This window comes from Nicotiana tomentosiformis, chromosome 6 (genome assembly GCF_000390325.3).
Source record: "Nicotiana tomentosiformis chromosome 6, ASM39032v3, whole genome shotgun sequence".
NCBI classification, from domain to species: domain Eukaryota; kingdom Viridiplantae; phylum Streptophyta; class Magnoliopsida; order Solanales; family Solanaceae; genus Nicotiana; species Nicotiana tomentosiformis.
Window position 1 is genome coordinate 53,597,720 of NC_090817.1, and position 14,719 is coordinate 53,612,438.

Genomic DNA, 14,719 nt, shown 5'->3' on the forward strand with positions numbered 1-14,719 from the left:
GCAAGTTCTAACACTTCTAGAGGGTCCAAAGGGTTATGCCGTGTATTATGATGCCTCAGGTGTCGGGTTAGGATGTGTCCTGATGCAACATGGGAAGGCAACTGCGTACGCTTCAAGGCAGTTGAGGAAGGACGAGAGGAATTATCCGACCCATGACCTCGAGTTAACTCCGGTTGTCCATGCACTTAAGATATGGCGACATTATTTATATGGTTTTCATGTGGAAGTATTTACAGATCATAAAAGCCTGCAATATATGTTCAAGCAAAAGGAGTTGAATTTGCGACATATGTGATGGCTAGAGTTATTGAAAGATTATGACATTAACATTCTTTACCATCCAGGGAAAGCTAATGTCGTAGCTGATGCCTTCAGTTGCCGATCTATGGATAGCTTAGAACATGTAAAGGGTGAGAAAAGATAATTAGCTAGAGAGCTTCATCAATTGGCTTGTTTTGGGGTTCAGTTAGTAAATTCTGACAATGGTGGAGTTGTACTCCAAAACACTGCAAAATCATCTCTCATAGCTGAAGTAAAGGAAAGGCAGTACGAGGACCCAGAGTTGGTCGAGTTGAGAGAGCGAGTTCTATTGTAGAAGAAGCCTCTATTAGAGTTCAAGGAAGATGGGGTTCTCATATACAAGGGTTGTCTATGTGTCCCAGATATAGCAGGGCTACGAGACATGATTATGTCAGAGGCACATTATTCTTGGTACTCTATTCATCCTGGGTCGATATGAAAAAGAACATTGTTAAGTTTGTCGCCCAGTGTCCTACTTGCCAGCAAGTAAAGGTAGAGCACCAGAAGCCCGGAGGGCTAATGCAGACTATAGAGATCCCGACATGGAATTGGGAGGCAACAAACGTGGACCTCGTCATGGGTTTGCCTCGTTCTCATTGTAACTTCGATTCTATATAGGTGATAGTCGATAGGGTCACAAAATCACCCTATTTCCTACCAGTCAGACCTACATATACAGCAAGATTATGCAAAGTTATATATTAAGGAGATGGTACTGCTACACATAGTACCAGTATCTATAATATCAGATGCTCGAGGATATGTTACGCGCATGTGTGTTGGATTTTAAAAGAAGTTGAGATGAACATCTACCTCTTATCGAGTTTGCATATAATAACAGTTACCACTCCAGTATCCAGATGGCTCCGTATGAGGCTTTGTATGGGCATAAGTGCAGATCTCTTATAGGGTGGTTTGATGTTGGGGAATCTAGGTTACATGGGCCAGACTTGGTCAGTATGCCATAGAGAAGGTAAAGCTTATCCAGGAGTGACTGTTGACAGCTCAAAGTGGTCAAAAGTCATATTCGGACGTGCGGCGACGAGACTTAGAGTTCGGGGTTGACGACTGGGTATTCTTAAAGGTGTCTCCTATGAAGGGCGTGATGGGGATTGGCAAGAAAGGCAAGATTAGCCCACGGTATATTGGGCCTTATAGGATTATTTGAAGAGTGGGCCGAGTAGATTATGAGTTAGATTTGCCCTCGGAATTGAAATTTGTCCATCCGGTTTTTCACGTATCTATGCTACGGAAGTGCATTAGGGATCCTACCCGAATGGCACCCACTGATGATGTACAGATCACGGAGGACTTATCGTATGAGGAAGTTCTAGTTGCCATCCTAGACCGACAAATTCGCAAGCAACGAAATAAGAAGGTAGCCTCTGTGAAGTTTTTATGGAGAAGCAAGAATGTGGAAGAGATGACGTGGGAAGCGGAGGAAGAAATGAAGTCTAAATACCCCCACCTATTTCAAACTGAAAATATGGCTCGAGATGGGATACTTCAGCACAGCTCTATTCAGACTAGTAGGTCATCAGGTAAGCTCTTATTTTTGACTTTCAGTATTTATGATTGACGGCCATGTGAGGCCAAGTGTTGCTATTTATAGACATTGGCCATGTATGGAATATATAGTATGTTTTCTAGCTACGTGAACTTTGGTTTTAGTCTAGTGTACGGAGGAGACTCTGGGAAAGTTTTCCCAAGTCTCTAAGAGTAAACATTCGAGGACGAATGTTCCTAAGGATGGGAGGATATTACACCCGATACTTTTATGTTGGAATGCATCTTAAGTGGATCGATATAAGTCGGATAGTTTAAGGACCTTTACAAAGATAATGATGAGTTAAAACATGTGTTAAGAAAGTATTGTGAGGGTTGGAGACTGATAAGTGCATCAGTCAACATTCGAGGACGAATGTTCCAAAGAGGGAAATGATGTTACACCCCAAATTTTCGTACGTAAAAGTACGTCATAAGCAAACTGATGTAAGACAAAAAATGAGATCATATTTAAAAGTATATAAAGTAAATTAATCATGTTACCTTGGTGGTTACAAATATGAACAACAAGTACAAAGAGGGTTGGAAAGTTCAGAAGCTAAAGGAATTGAAGAAAATAATATTTCGTCGAAATTCGACAAGTTGGGAATGTTATAACCCGTACCTTTGGGGTGAGACTAGGTTTATTAACATGATAAGAGGGTTATGTTATGATTTATTTTATTTTTATGATAGTCATGTGTTAAGGTTTGAAGTCAAGCGAGTTGTGGAATAAAAGTTGATGAAAGTCGTCACAAGTTACGTTCATATGTTTTACTGAAACTTGGATATAATGTCACTGAGATTTTATCCCAATATACTTAGAGTTACGGGATTATCCTACCATCAAATTGAAGATCAATGAGTCTATTATCTAACACATTAAAACTTTTGTCAATACGATATCGGAGTAGAGAGATATATGCATTTTTCTGAGATAGGGCAGACTGCATAAGTGACAAGTAGGTGCGTCATCTACTTGGTTAAATGAGAGGACTAAATATGTCCAAAAAGGGGCCAGTTCGGGTCGACCAAAGAGCCCTTTTAAGGGATTATTCCCTTCATATATCACACTTATTATAGAGCATAAAAACCAGAGATAAGCCCCTGCAAACTTCTCCCAAAAATTAAATACAAACCCAAATTGATTTTCTCTTCTTTTCAAGTTCTAGTTGGAGGAAACCCTAAGGGTTGAAGAACCAAGATAGGAGCTGAGATATTGACCAAATAAGGTAAGTATAGTGCTCTCTTTAATCCATTATTTCTTCTGTAAATGAATTTTGTTCTATAATTGTAATTTGTAAGAACTCTTGGGACGGTGATTGGAAGTCGTGAGTTCGTGTTATTCAACTTATAGTGGACTGTTTTATGGGTTGTTTCATGTTTTTGTTGGATTGTGTGTTTTGCTACTATTTTATGGAGTTTTGGAGGAGAAAGGCTATGGAGAAATACCACATAAATGCGGGGTGGTGGTCTGGTCGTTCGTCGCAACATTTTCGAGTTATTTGACACTACTATGGTGGTCCTTTTGCGTATGAAGAGATTGGGATGCGTTGTGCTATTTTGTGGTATTTTGTGATGGATATAAGGTTGGAAAATGATGTATATATGTTTTTATTGTTTTTTTCTTGTGTTATTGGTATTATCTTGAACTGGGAGGAAGTAAAGATTATAGGGGAGATACTGCCCGCTTTAATATAAAATAAGATTGTCGTTCGTTGTGCCATAGTTGTACTTTTCAGAACTTAATGATAGTATTATTATCGTTGTTGTAGATTAAGGTGAGAAGAGACGAGTTCAACGTGGTTATTAGAAATATTGTGATAAGGTATGTTAAGGCTTAACCTTTCCTTCATTTTGGCATGATCTCGTAACTACATGCGTTTGATAACGAGACATAAAGAGAAGTTCGTACTCCTGAATTTATGTACATTATCCTAGTCTCACAAGTTACAGTACTCTGTCATGCCCGACCTTGGGGAGCACGACCGGTGCTCAACCGAGATAAACCGGCCTAGCTAGCATGCTAGATTGCCTTCTACCCAAACTCACCCATGAATAAAGAGAAGATATTTTTTAGTTAATTAGACAATGAGGAGATTATGTATATAATACCAATTCATTAACATTAGTTACTTCATTTTAAAGTCTCAAAATACATGCACTTTCTTAGTTGAAGTGAAACAAGTGATTCAAATACAACGAAACTTGACTTTCCCAACATCGATATATACAACCCACAACTTGTCTACGGAGCCTCTAATAGATATGAAGGAGTACTATGATAGTACCGGCAACAAGGCCCCGGCTATACCTCAAACACAATACACGAGGAACAAAAGATAGAATACCCCGAAATGAAGTGGGGCTTACCAAATCTGCTGGGAAGAGGGTGTGCTGCTATCACTGATGAATGTCACCTGCTGCGGAACCACCTACATCCATTAAGGATGTAGCGCCCCCGTCAAAAGAGATGTTAGTACATATGGAATAGTACTAGCATGTATGACTAAACACCCTCTCAATAGAAGGAGTAATAACACAAGGAAGAACAATCATAGAATCAATGGGAGCCTCAAACAATACCAAAACATCAAGTTAGGAACAAGACAAGTTTTCAAGTAAATTTCCATATTTTAGGCTGGGAGATCTTTAGCACTGATATACCACCGTGATTTTAGAATGGGTCCGATCACTGCCCGATCGGCTAGGCCATCTCACCTAAAGACATTCAGTCTACACAAAACGGTCCCGCCGCCTCACCCCAATGTGTGCGGGTGGAGGTGTAATCACAATCTCAATCACAATTTCAATTATAATTTCCAGCACAATCACCACCATGTGTGTGGCATGGCGTCCGATCACGACCCGACCGGCTAGGCCGTCTCACCACAATGCTGTGTGTATCGACATCACCCTTTTCTAGCAATCGTCTCATCCTAATAAAGGGGAATATTCTCATCACATTAATATATTCCCAAATAAGGGGAATAATCGCAATTCACTCCTACGCCGGAACATATAGTTTTGGGGTTAGGTTATTTCGACCTACCCTTCCTCGGTAACTAACGATACTCCCAAACAAAATGTTTATTATATAGAGGACTTTCAACTCATTTCAATATCTTTTACACGTTTCTTCATTTCATTGGCATTAGTGGCCCCAAATGTAATATCATTCTTGGCACATTGGTTGTATCTCATATTTCATGCACACCTCTTTCACTTTCAAACATCATCACGGATCATCAACAACAAAGCATTTCTACTCAAGACTTTAAGTACACATATGAGCAAATAAGGGTCTTAAGTACACTGAGATTTCTTACACAATTTGGCATAATAGCTTTCATTTGAAACACGACTTGAAGTCATAACATGACAAGAACATTTGGAATACATATTGAACATATATCTTTTGACACAAGGCTTATTCGGAATAGTCAATTTATAATGAACAACTCGGGACTTACAAGGACATCGCGGGGTTCAGTTCTAAGAGAGACGTTTAGCCAACATACCTCGCTTTGAGCTTCCTTAAATTACTACAATGTTCCGAAAATATTAGCAACTTCGATCTATTTAGAAACATAACAAAATTGAACATAAATTAGGAGGGTATTCATGGTTTTAGCTCATATGAGCATTTTATCAAACACTAGGTGGGCATTATGATTTCAAGGTCCTCCTATGGTGGATTCCTTCATCCCACAATCCAAAGTCTACTCATTTGAGCTCAACAATCTTCCCACAAACCTTGATAGTACATGCATGTATAAATAATAATCTCACACCCAAGAATCACACTCCCCATTAACCATCTTCTACCCCAAATTCGAAATCGAAACTAGGATATGGAACCTTACCTCTTGGATGAAGAACTTATGAGTTTTCCTTATGGATTCTCCAACTTTTGAGCAAGGATTGATGAGCAATTAGCTTAGGAACTCCCCTCTCACTATAGAGCATTTCCTCACTCTAAAATATCAGATTTTTACCTTACAAATGGTCCTTAATGTCTATATATCAAAATAGGGTCGGGTTATAAAAACCAAAAAATGGACCCTCCAAACTCAACTCAGCGGTCGCAGAGCGCATCGCAGATCAAGTATGTGGCCAGAAAAATGGACCGCAGAAATGGTCCCCAAAATTGGCCTACTCTGATCCAGTTTGCGGCCAGGTCTGCGGCCTGCATATCAATTGTGCGGCCGCAGAATGGACCGCAGAATATCCCTCCAGAAATCTTCATGTTGGTTCTGCGATGGATGTGCGGCCTGCAAAATGATTATGCGGTCGCATAGTTGACCGTAAAACAACCTCCAAAATTGGCCCATTTCTCTGCTTCACTCTGCAGCAGATCGGCGGTCCGCATATCAATTCTACGGTCGCATAATAGATCGCAGAAATGCCCTATTCTACAACAATTTTTCTTCAACTCCCCGATGCTCTATTCAACCCAAAAGGTCCGTACCCTCAAATACATCAACCTACCTCAGCACCACAAAACTCCGGGTTTTAGGTGAAATTTTACTGGGCCTTACATATTCTCCCTTATCGAAACTTTATATTCAGTTAAGTATTGTCTTCTTCCAGTCAAGAGAACAGAGGGTCTATGTATATATATAGTATTATAGTATTTTCCCCACCATTAAGCTATAATCGGTGGGCAGGCCCTTGTTGGGCAACCTCCGATCAGATGGTATGTTTGGTATAGTGTATGAAATAATAAGTGATCCTTTTGTAATATCTACACTGGTCGGAGAACCGATTATTTCTAGACGGGTTTACTGAGGTTGTACGATCACAGTTTGTAGACGTCAGACCTCAGCCGATCTAGTTGAGCTAGAGATGATGGATTTTGATGCTATCATGGGTATGGACTGGTTGGCAGCTTGCTATGCCACAGTTGATTGCCGAGGAAAGGCAGCCATATTTCATTTTCCGGGTGAGCTGGACCTTGAACATGTAGGTAATACAGCGACACCCAAAGGTAGGTTTATTTCCTATCTGAAGGCATGGAAAATGATCGCAAAAGAGTGCATTTATCATATTAAGCGAGTTAGAGATGCAGATGCTGAGATACATGCACTTCAGTCTATTCCAGTAGTCAGAGAGTACACAAATGTGTTTCCAGATGAGCTTCCACGTATTCCTCTAGAGTGAGAGATTGATTTTAGCATCGATTTGCTTCCCGGAACTCAACCAATATCCATCCCTCCATATATAATGGCTCCTGCCGAATTGAAGGATTTGAAAGAGCAGTTAAAAGATTTGTTGGAGAAAGGATTCATCAGACCCAGTACCTTACCTTGGGGTGCACCGGTACTGTTTGTGCGGAAGAAAGATGGCTCACTGAGGATGTGTATCGATTATAGGCATCTGAACAAGGTAACTATTAAGAATATGTATCCACATCCAAGGATCGATGATTTGTTTGATTAGTTGCAAGGGGCTAGATGCTTTTCAAAGATATATTTGAGGTCGGGGTACCACCAGGTCAGAGTTTGGGAGAAAGATATTCCGAATACTGCCTTCAGGACCCGATATGGCCACTTCTAGTTCCTTGTCATATCCTTCAGGTTGGCAAATGCACCTGTCGTATTTATGGACTTGATGAATAGCATATTCCGGCTATTTTTAGATTTGTACGTGATAGTATTTATGTAAGGCCCCGTAAAAATTTTGCCTAAAACTCGGGGTTTCGTGGTGTCGAAGTAGACTTATGTGTTAACGATTGTAGGGAAGTTGAACAGTGCGTTGGGAAGTTAAAGAAAATTTTTGGAAGTGCAAGGTGTTTTCTGCAGCCCATTATGCGGTTGTAGAACTGATCTGCAGACCGCAGATCTACCGCAGAATGAAGCAGAAATCTGGGCAATTTTTTTGGACCATTATGCGGTCCATTATGCGGCTGCATAATCACATTGCGGGCCGCATAACCCATCGCAGACCCAACACAAAACTTTTTGGAGGGTAGTTCTGCGGCGCATTATGCGACCACAGAATATGTCTGCGGACCATAGACTGGTCGCAGAGTGAGGCATGGGTGCCCAATTTCGAAGGGCCATTATGCGACTCATTTTGCGGACCATAGAAGCGTTATGCGGTCGCATATGCGACCGTAAATCTGTGTCGGGGCTTCATTTTTCTATTTTTTTTTACCTAACCCTATTTTGATTAAAAGCTATTGGGGTTCATTTTGAAAGAGAAATCTAATATTTTAGAGAGAAGGGAGACTATTCTAGAGAGAGAGAGAGGAGGAAACCCTAGGCTAATTGTTCATTAGTTCTTGCTCAAAACTTGGAGAATTCACAAGAAAAACTCACAAGGTCTTCATCCAAGAGGTAAGGTTCTAACCTTAGTCTTCAATTTCGAGTTTAGGTAGAAGATAGGTAATTGGAAATATGATTCTTGGGTATGAGAGTTATTATTTATGCATGCATGTAGCTATGAGGATGGTGGGGAGGTAATTCAACTAGTATGAGTAAACTCTTGGTATTGAATTAGTTGTGGAGAGAAGGAAATCTTGTGGAAGAACCTAGTAATCGAATTCGCACGCCTAGTGTTTTATTAAATGCTCAAATGAGCTGAAACCAAGAATATCTTCCTAATTTGTGTTCAGTTTTTCCATGTCTCTAAATAGATCTCAAGGTTGCTAGGATTTTTGGAACTTTGTAGTGAATTAGGGAAAGATCAAAGCGAGGTATGAAGGCTAAACTCTTCTTCTAGTATCGGAATTCCCGAATCCTTGTAAAATTCCATCATGTTTAGTCAAACTTAAAATGCTATTGATGTGGGGTATTCAAACTAGTAAATATTGATTCCCGATTGGCATAACGTGTTAGAACCCTCGTGTGTTAATGATTCTCTATTTTTGACTTAATTATGTTATACCCCTTTTTGGGAAGAAGATCTTGTATGAAATCAATGTGATTAAACACTTATTTCTCATATGATGAGACCTTGTGAACTTACACTTGCTAAGTCCAAAGGTGCCAAATGGTTGATTTAAAAGGGAACTTTCTTGTACAAACTATTGTCATTTTGGGAATCCGAAGTGTGGCATTGTGAATACACCTCCACCCACATACATTGGGGTGAGGCGGCGGGGTCGCTTTGTGTAGAGTTGTGGTATTATGAATACACCTCCACCCACATACATTGGGGTGAGGTGACAGGGTCGCTTTGTTTAGAGTTTGTGGCATGGTGAATGCACCTCCACCCGCATACATTGGGGTGAGGCGGCAGGGCCCCTTTGTGTAGAGTTTCTGGTATTGTGATTGCACCTCCTCCCACATACGTTGGGGTGAGGCGGCATGGCCGCTTTGTGTAAAGGTAGTTGTAGAGGATCCCCTACTTATGAATTTATAAATATGATTGAAAGCTCTTAATAAATTTTCTATGGCTTTAACGACTAACTAAGCCTTTTATTGTTACCATGATTCATCATATTCATGTTGTATTTCCAAGTCCTTGCATATGTGTTTGGTTTTCGTACTAGTACTATTCGACATGTACTAACGTCCCTTTTATCGTGGGTACTGCATCATTAATGGATGCAGGTGGTTCCATAGCAGGTGGTATTGATCAGTGATAGCAGCACCCCCTCTCTTCAGTTGACTTGGTGAGCCCCACTTCATTCCGGGGTCCTGTATCTCTTGTTCTATGTACATAGTGTTTTGAGGTATAGCCGGGGCCTTGTTGCCGGCACTGTCGTAGTACTCTTTTGTTTCTGTTAGAGGCTCCGTAGACATAGTGTGGGTTGTATATGTTTTTGGGAAGGTTAAACTAAAAATGTTGTAATCGTATCATTTGTTCCACTTTAACTATGATTGTACAATGTACTGTTTTGGAGACTTGTTAATGACGTAACTAATAAAAAATGAACTGGTGATATTCTTATGACCTCTTACTGTCTTATTAATGAAAAGTATTCTCCTCTTTATTCTTAGGTGAGTTGGGTATAAGTTATTGTAAAGGCTTGCTTGACCGGGGTATCTCGATTGAGCGCTGGTCGCACTCCCCGAGGTCGGGGTGTGACAATTTATTGATGATATTCTGGTTTATTCATGTTCAGAGGAGGAGCATGCGAACCACCTGCCAGTGTTACTCCAAACCCTCCGTGATCGTAAGTTGTATGTTAAATTTTCTAAATGTGAGTTCTGGTTGAAGTCTGTAGCATTCTTTGGGCATATTGTATCCGATGAAATTATAAAGGTAAACACTTAGAAGATTGAGGCCATGAAATCCTAGCCTAAACCTACCACTCCGATAGAGGTTCGTAGGTTTCTAGGCGTAGCAGGATACTACCGGAGGTTCGTAGATGGTTTTTCTTCCCTTTCGGCACCATTGATGAAGCTGACTCAGAAAGCAACTAAGTTTCAGTGGACAGAGTCTTACGAGCAGTTTCCAAGAGCTTAAGAACAGGTTGACCCCAGCGCCAGTTCTAACTCTTCCATAAGGTCTAAAGGGTTATGTCGTGTATTGTGATGCCTCGGGTGTCGGGTTAGGATGTGTACTGATGCAACATGGGAAGGTAATTGTGTACGCTTCAAGGCAGTTGAGAAAGCACGAGAGGAATTATCCGACCCACGACCTCGAGTTAGCTATGGTTTTCCATGCACTTAAGATATGGCGGCATTATTTATATGGTGTTCATGTGGATGTATTTACAGATCATAAAAGCATGCAATATATCTTCAAGCAAAAGGAGTTGAATTTGCGACAGAGGCAATGGCTAGAGTTATTGAAAGATTATGACGTTAACATTCTTTACCATCCAGGAAAAGCTAATGTTGTAGCTGATGCCTTAGCACATGTAGAGGCTGAGAAAAGAGAATTATCTAGAGAGCTTCATCAATTGGCTTGTTTGGGGGTTCAGTTAGTAGATTTTGATGATGGTGGAGTTGTACTCCAAAACACTGCAAAATTATCTCTCATAGCTGAAGTAAAGGAAAGGCAGTACGAGGACCCAGAGTTGGTCGAGTTGAGAGAACGAATTCCACAACAGAAGAAGCCGCTATTAGATTTCAAAAAAGATGGGGTTCTCACATACATGGGTCATCTGTGTGTCCCAGATGTAGTAGGGCTACGAGACATGATTATGTTAGAGGCACATTATTCGTGGTACACCATTCATCCTGGGTCAATGAAGATGTATCATAACACTAAGGATGTGTACTGGTGGAACGATATGAAGAAGAACATTGCTGAGTTTGTCACCCAGTGTACTAATTGCCAGCAGGTAAAGGTAGAGCACCAGAATCCTAGAGGGCTAGTGCAGACTATATAGATCCCGCAGCGGAATTGGGAGGTGATAAACATGCACTTCATCATGGGTTTTCCTCGTTCTCATCGTAAGTTCAATTCTATATAGGTGATAGTCGATAGGCTCACAAAATCAGCCCATTTCCTACCGGTCAGATCTACATACACAGCCGAAGAATATGCAAAGTTATATATTAAGGAGATAGTGCAGCTACATTGAGTACCAGTATCTATTATATCTTACTGAGGGGCCCAGTTTACAGCGCATTTCTGGAGGTCATTTCAGAGAGGTCTAGGGACTTAGATGAATCTCACCACAGCTATTCATCCACAAACTGATGGACAGTCGAGCGCACAATTCAGACGCTCTAGGATATGTTACGTGCATGTGTGTTGAATTTTAAAAGAAGTTGGGATGAACATCTAACTCTTATCGAGTTTGCATATAATAAAAGTTACCACTCCAGTATCCAGATGGCTGCGTATGTGGCTTTGTATGGGCGTAAGTTCAGATCTCCTATAGGGTGGTTTGATGTTAGAGAATCTAGGTTACATGGGCCAGACTTAGTTCAGCAGGCCATAGAGAAGGTAAAGCTTATCCAGTAGCGGCTGTTAACAGCTCAGAGTCGTCAAAAGTCATATTCGGACGTGCGGCGACGAGACTTAGAGTTTGGGGTTGACGACTGGGTATTCTTAAAGGTGTCGCTTATGAAGGGCGTGATGAGGATTGACAAGAAAGGCAAGATTAGCCCACAATATATTTTGCCTTATAGGATTATTCGAAGAGTGGGCCGAGTAGCTTATGAGTTAGATTTACCCTCGGAATTGGAATTTGTCCATCCAGTTTTTCACGTATCTATGCTACGGAAGTGCATTGGGGATCCTACCCGAGTGGCACTGATGATGTACAGATCATGGAGGACTTATCGTACGAGGAATTTCTAGTTGTCATCCTAGACCAACAAATTCGCAAGCTACGAAATAACGATTTAGCCTCCGTGAAGGTTTTATGGAGAAGTAAGAATGTGGAAGAGATGGCATGGGAGGCGGAGGAATAAATGAAGTCTAAATACCCCCACCTATTTCAAACTGAAGATATGGCTCGAGATGAGATACTTCAGCACAACTCTAGTTAGACCAGTAGGTCATCAAGTAAGCTCTTATTTTTGACTTTCAATATTTATGATTGACGGCCGTGTGAGGCCAAGTGTTGCTATTTATAGACATTGGCCATGTGTGGCATGTATAGTATGTTTTCTAACTGCGTGCAGGTTTGTTTTAGTCTAGTGTACGAAGGAGACTCTGGCCAAAGTTTCTCAAGTCTCTAAGAGTAAACATTCGAGGATGAATGTTCCTGGGGGGAGGATATTACAGCCGGTACTTTCATGTTAAAATGCATCTTAAGTGGATCAACATAAGTCAGAGAGTGTAAGGACCTTTACAAAGATAATAATGAGTTAAAACATGTGTTAAGGAAGTATTGTGAGAGTTGGAGACTGATAAGCACATCAGTCGACATTCGAGGACGAATGTTCCAAAGGGGGAAATAAAGTTACACCCCATATTTTCGTACTTAAAAGTACGTCGTAAGCAAACTGATGTAAGACCAAAAATGCGATCATATTTGAAAGTATATAAAGTAAGTTGATCATGTTGCCTTGGAGGTTACAAATAATGAAGATCATGAACAACAAGTACAAAGAGGGTTGGATGGTTCAAAAACTTAAGTAATTGAAGAAAATAATGTTTCGTCGAAAGTCGACAAGTTGGTAATGTTATAACCCGTACCTTTGGGGTGATATTAGGGTTCTTAACATGATAAGAGGGCTATGTTATGAGTTATTTTATTTGTATGATAGTCATGTTTTAAGTTTTAAAGTCAAGCGAGTTGTAGAACAAAAATCGATGAAAGTCGTCATAAGTTACGTTCATAGGTTTTACTGAACCTTGGATCTAATATCACTGAGCTTTTTGCCCAATATACTTAGAGTTATGGGGTTATCAAATTGAAGATCTATGAGTCTATTTTCTAACGCATTAAACCGTTTGTCAATACGATATCGGAGTAGAGAGATATATGTATTTTTGCGAGACTGCGTACACTGCATAAGTGACAAGTAGGTGTGTCACCTACTTGCTTAAACGAGAGGACTAAATATGTCCAAAAAGGGGCCAATTCGGGTCGGCCAAAGATCCCTTTTAAGGTATTATTTCCTTCATATATCACACTCATTATAGAGCATAAAAACCAGAGATAAGCCCCTCCAAACCTCTCCCAAAAATTCAACACAAACCCTAATTGATTTTCTCTTCTTTTCAAGTTCTAGTTGGAGGAAAACCTAAGGGTTGAAGAACCAACATAGGAGATGATCTATTCACCAAATAAGGTAAGTATACTTCTCTTTTTCATCCATTTTTTCTGCTGGAAATGTATAGAAATTTGTTCTATAATTGTAAGAACTCACGGGACGGTGATCGGAAGTCGTGAGTTCGAGTTATTCAACTTGTAGTGGACTGTTTTGTGGGTTGTTTCATGTTGTTGTTGGATTGTGTGTTTTTCTACTGTTTTATGGAGTTTTGGAGGATAAATTGTGTGGATAAACACCACATAAATACTGGATGGAGGTCTGGTCGTTCGTCATAACATTTTCGGGTTGTTTGACACTACTATGGTGGTCGTTTTGCGTATGAAGAGATTGGGTTGCGTTGGGCTATTTTGTGATATTTTGTGATGGATATAAGGTTGGAAAATGATGTATATATGTTTTTATTATTATTTTTCTTATGTTATTGGTGTTATCTCGAACTGGGAGGAAGTAAAGATTATAAGGGAGATGCTGCCCGCTTTAATATAAAATAAGCTTGTCGTTCGTTGTGCGATAGTTGTACTTTTCGTAACTTAATGATAGTATTATTATCATTGTTGTAGATTAAGGTACGAAGAGACGATTTCAACATGGTTATTGGAAAGATTGTGATTCGGTATGTTAAGGCTTAACCTTTCCTTCATTTTGGCATGATCTCGTAACTACATGCGTTTGATAACGAGACATAAAGAGAAGTTCGTACTCCTGAATTTATGTACATTATCCTAGTCTCACAAGTTACAGTATTCTCCCTTATCGGAACTTTATATTCAGCTAAGTATTGTCTTCTACCAGTTAAGAGAGTAGAGGGTCTATGTATACAGTATTACTGTATTTTCACCACCATCGAGCTATAATCAGTGGGCAGGCCCCTATTGGGCAACCTCTGATCAGATGGTAAATTATATAACGAGCCTACTATGGCCAAGCGCCTATGAGCAAGCCCAGAATGGCCGAGATACCGAGCCTAGTATGGTCGAGCACTTATGAGCGAGCCTACCACGGCCAAACAGTTACACATACCGAGCCTTATAGGTTCGTACAACTATTTTACTTACTCTATTAAGAGAGTTGAGTCAGTATCAGCAGGTAAGTATATCTTTAGATCATCTTTGACTCCCAGTTACTTTCAATTATTATATTATCAGTATTGTTTCAACTTTCAGTTATTCTATTGTCGTACATACTCAGTACATTATTTCGTACTAACGTCCCTTTTATGGGACGCTGCATTTCATGCATGC